Raw genomic sequence first — 5,228 nt, 5'->3', positions numbered from 1 at the left:
AAAAGCAGCAGCCTTGGCATTCGTTGGCCTGCAGTCTGCCACATTGGCTTTCATCGTCTGTGAGCTAAGGTAAATACACAGAATAGGGGGAAAGACTCATTATTAATAGTGTGCCAAGATGGTTTGTGTCTTGTTTTAAAAATATTTTAAGGATATATTTCCCTAAAGAAAATATTTCAGAAGAGATAATATTCCTACAAGTTAACAATGTTAAAAGATAAATTTAGGCACATTAAAACTGTAATGAGTTTCTCTGAGCATTCAGTTGTTCATAATTGGGCACCCCACTAAGGTGAGGGGAGGGGAAACTTTTATAGGGTGTTTGCAGAAGCAAGACAAAGAAAATATTTGTTAAAATGAAAAGGCCCTAGATATTACCTGTTGGTTTCTGATTAACAAAGTCTCTAATTAGAGGTTAACTGGTGGTTTCAGATTGGTTAAGCTTAAGTTTACATCGAGTTGGATTTCGGCTTGCTTACATAGGAACCCAAGTCTCTGGAACCATCTCAGCCTGATGGGCTCCCAGTTAATTATTTTAACAAAACTATATGGACAGAATTCACCTGTGTTACAGTGTATCCTAAAGCACTTTGTGCTACTGTGGGTCCTGGAGAAGAAGAAACGAAGATGAAGTTAAATGTGCAAGAAATATATTAGGGGAAATACCTGTGCCAGAAAATTGGGAGGGAGCCTGAAGGGGCTCAGAGAGCCATCAAACTGGTGCTAATCTGATCCTGAGTGAACCGGGAGAAAGAAAAGAAGGTTGTGTGGCAGCAGTTCTAAAGCAAGTTCAGCAAGGCCTGCAGCCTAAGTCCCGCATCAGAGCAGTCTCATGTCTCCCAAAGGTGGGGCTGCCTGAGTAACTGCCATGCTCTTGTGTGAGAGTATTCCAGGGAAACATGGTCTCAGTGCAAGCATAGTCATAGATCTCAGAGCACAGTAGTTAGGGCCCTCAGTCAATTACTCTCCCTGTTATTTAAAATCTAAGAGGTGGGCTGGGCGTGGTGGCTCACGCCTGTAATCCTAGCACTTTGGGAGGCCGAGGCGGGTGGATCGCTCAAGGTCAGGAGTTCGAGACCAGCCTGAGCAAGAGCGAGACCCCGTCTCTACTAAAAATAGAAAGAAATTATATGGACAACTAAAAATATATATAGAAAAAATGAGCCGGGCATGGTGGCACATGCCTGTAGTCCCAGCTACTTGGGAGGCTGAGGCAGAAGGATTGCTTGAGCCCAGGAGTTTGAGGTTGCTGTGAGCTAGGCTGACGCCATGGCACTCAGTCTAGCCCGGGCAACAGAGCAAAACTCTGTCTCAAAAAAAAAAAAAAAAAAATCTAAGAGGTGCTTTTTCATAGTTATAACACAAGATTCCCAAAATTTAATTTGCATACAAGTCACCTGGGGATCTCACTAAAATGCAGATTCAGTAGGTCTGAGGTGAGGCCTAAGTTTCTGTATTTCTGACAAGCCCTCAGATAATGCGCTGTTGGTCTAGAGATCTCACTTTGAGTAGCAAGGGCCTAGAGATACTTGGAGAATCCCTATTCAAACCATCTAAATAGGTTATTGAGAGCTCTTCATAGGCTTAATGCCTCACCCCTGATGTGAGAGCCAACTCTGTTGCAATCAGATGTACACAATTCCAGGTTAGGTTTTTTGGATTCAAATAATTCACTCCCCTTTGCTATAAAATCACAGCTGCCAACCCTCTCTTGCCACACTACTTGCATAACCCCTTTATGATCATCTCTGTATCACCTGCACCTGTGAATTCACTTTTGTCACCAAGAGAGGGCTTTGGCTCTCTGTGATCTCAATCACATCCCTTCCCCCTTCCGTTATTTGGTTTGGACAGTTTATATTTGTTTCTTAATCTTAAGCAAAAAGTTTCAAGCCCTTACTTCCAACAATATTGGGCTCCAAAGTCCATGCTATATGGAAATTCTGGTTCAGCCAGTTATCTGCCCCCTCTTCTAGGTGGCAGTTCTGAGGGATTTGGCTACGCACATCTCCTCCAGATTGCCTGAAGACTTCTGCAGTTACCGTCCTAACCATGTAGCTATCCATCTATCATAAAAAGATCTACTCCCTTCCTTTACTCTGGCCTCTTTCATATCTTAACTCAATTCTCTACACAGTGTATATTGTGTAAAATAGCAGTTTTCAGATTTTTTTAAAGCCATGGAATTCTTTCGTCAAAGAAAGCTTAAGTGAAATACATATGCTGGTATGGCTGAAACAGTGGGAGATGAAATTAGAGAGATGATCAGGAATATACCTTGTGAGTTAAGGTATCTAAGTGTTACCATGAAAGCAAAGGAGAGCAAACAAAGGATTTCAAGGAAGGAAAGACATGATCAGATTTGTACATCTTGGATGATTACTCTAGCAGATGTGAGGGAGTAGGATAACTTGAAGGGGGTCCAGATGGAATCTGAAAGACTAGGAATGAAGATTATAAGGGATATTACGGAATCAGAATCATCAGAACTTGCTACCTGGTTGTGGAGGTGACGAATGAGAAGAGTATAGTGTGTCTCCCAAGTTTCAAGCTTGGGCAATTACCGATGCAGGAGCTCAAGGGTTGCCAATTATTGAACTGGGGAAGATAGAGTGAGGAATAGGTTTAGGAAAAAGCTATTGAGTTCAGCTGTGGACATACTGAGTTTAAAAGAGACAACCAGTAACCATTTGAGTAAACGGATGTAGACATCAGCAGAATCTGGCTTAAGAGACCCGTCTTGTATGCAGGACTGTGTTATTGATTGCAGAATATTCTCAGCCTTTGCTTAGGCAACTATTTGAAGTTCACACTAAATAGTCTTTTTCAACTGAATTGTCTACAAAGTCTTGTTTTCTTCCAATATGTTCTTCAAAATAGTTTGCCCACTACACTTGCTACTTCAGTAATTACTTCTCACCTTCTCTTTCCAAAGTGCTCTTTGCCTATCTAAGTTTGGGGCCTTATTCAGCGTTCTGTGCTGGCCACATGCTTAAAAAGGCCAGAGAAATAGGCAAGGGATTTTTTGTTCCCTTTGGCAGAAAGTCATTTCTGTTTAGAATCTGAGCTCAAAAGGAGACTTAAAGGTGGTAGCTCTGAGGAAATAGGAATTAATAGAAAACTATGGGTGCAATCTATAGAAAATAGCCTCAGTTGCTACATGTGCAAGAAAAGAAGTACTACATGTGGATACATTATGTTTATTTAGAAGGTTCAGTTTAAAAATTTTTTACTTTTACTTTTTTTTTTTTTTTTTAGAGACAGGGGTCTCACTATGTTACCCAAGCTGTGCTTGAACTCCTGGCCTCAAGCAATCCTCCTGCTCCAGCTTCCTGAGCAGGTGGGATTACAGGGCTGTACCACCACATCCAGCCCTAGAAAGTTAGGCTTTAATGTGGTGGTTTTCAAACTTGGGTTTTAAATTTCTACAGGGACCACTGAGAGGGAGGGAGGGTTGCTAGGTAGCTGGGATTTCAGTGCCATTACCACTATTTTCAGCCACAACAACCTAATTCGTTTTACATAAGCTTTCATTGAGGACAAGATTCCATGGCCTCTTTTAAAAAAGTGTTTTAAGTGTGAAAACCACTATTTTATGCAATAGAAGCTGTTAGACATATGAAAAGGTCAGTGATGAAAGAGTTCAGAGTAAAGGAAGGAAAAAAAGCTGTTTAATAATAGATGATAACTGCTTCAGGTCCTTTGTGCTACTAACACAAAAAGACATCACAGTCACTGCAATAAGAACTTTTTGGTCAATGATGAAAACCAAATCTATGACAGTGGTCATGAGCTAGCAATACCATATTTTTACTGTACCTTTTCTATGTGTAGAAATGTTTAGGTACACAAATACCACTATGTTACAATTGCCTGTCATATTCAGTATAGTAACAGACAGTAGCAGCACAGACTATACCATATAGCCCAGATATGTGGTAGGCTACACCATCTTAAGTTTGTGTAAGTACACTCTATGATGTTTCCATAAAAACAACAAAATTGCCTAATAACGCATTTCTCAGAATGTATCTCTGCCGTTAAGGGATGAATCACTGTACTTTGAGTCTATTTTATTTTTGAATTTACTTTTGTTACCTCCATATCTTAGCTTCCTAAAGGCAATGCATGACATAAGAGTTTGCGTCTCCAATGTTCAACACAATGAGAGCCTAAAAAATGTCTGTTGAATAAATCCACAGGCTTATATTCAAAGCAAGTGGAATTCTTTACAGGTACTGTACTTGGGCAGTGTACCCCTAACTAAGAGGAGAGTTTTACTTATTTTTCTCTACAATAACGTAAGAGTTTTAAAGGGGGCCAGAAAAATGTCCATGATTAAGGTTTTGAGTTTTTGTGTATATGTGTGTGTGTGAAGAAAAGTGACAAAAGAGGGGATAAAATGCCTTGTGAAAAAGAGAATATATGTCTCGTTGAGGTGTCTTGAATAAGGTGATGGATACAATCCATAACCAATGTGTTAGAATGTGTCATCGAACGTAAGTGGCGTGGACGAGGTAGAAATGACACAAACTGATTCACGTTTTTTGGATAATGAAACAACAATCCTTATGTTGATAGGCATAATTAGCGCCTCATAGAAAAGTTGTCCTCAGACAAAATGTTCAAGGACACGAAAGAAAACTATCTCAGTACAACAGTGAGTGGGAGAGTAAGGTTTTTCCTCACGCTTTCAAAACTGCAGCCTGCCCTCTTTTGCTCTCCTGTTTTTGGTAAATCAAACCTAGCTCTGCCAAAATCAGACAAAATAACTTAAAACATGTTTTTTTTAAAACAAACAAACAAACAAACAAACAAAAAACACAAAACCCTGCCGTGAAATGTAAAGACGAGTCTGGGACTGTGGTTGAGTCCCTTTCCAGGATGCGGTAAACTCGATTTCCCAACGTCTGCCAGAGGTTCCGACGGAGCCGAGGCCACACTGGGCAAGCAGAAGACCCCAACCCTGGCGAATTTCCAGGAGACAGAGCCGAGAAGGCCTCCCGCAGCTTCTCGGGCGGACTGCTTCTCCCGGCTCTCTGCCAAGCCAGAGGAGAAGAGCTAGCACCGGGCCCAGGCGGGGAGCCCCTCCCACAGCTCAGGGGCCGGGAGCCCCTTGCACCCCCTGGCCCGCAATCCGGAAGTAGATGCGGGCGGCCCGGTGCTGCCCAGTTGAGGTTCCGGGTCGGGCCGCGCCGCAGCCCGCGCTCGGCTCGCAGCCGCAGCGC

Source organism: Eulemur rufifrons, chromosome 5 (assembly GCF_041146395.1).
Source record: "Eulemur rufifrons isolate Redbay chromosome 5, OSU_ERuf_1, whole genome shotgun sequence".
NCBI classification, from domain to species: domain Eukaryota; kingdom Metazoa; phylum Chordata; class Mammalia; order Primates; family Lemuridae; genus Eulemur; species Eulemur rufifrons.
The sequence above is the reverse complement of the archived record's forward strand: the minus strand, read 5'-3'. Positions refer to the sequence as shown.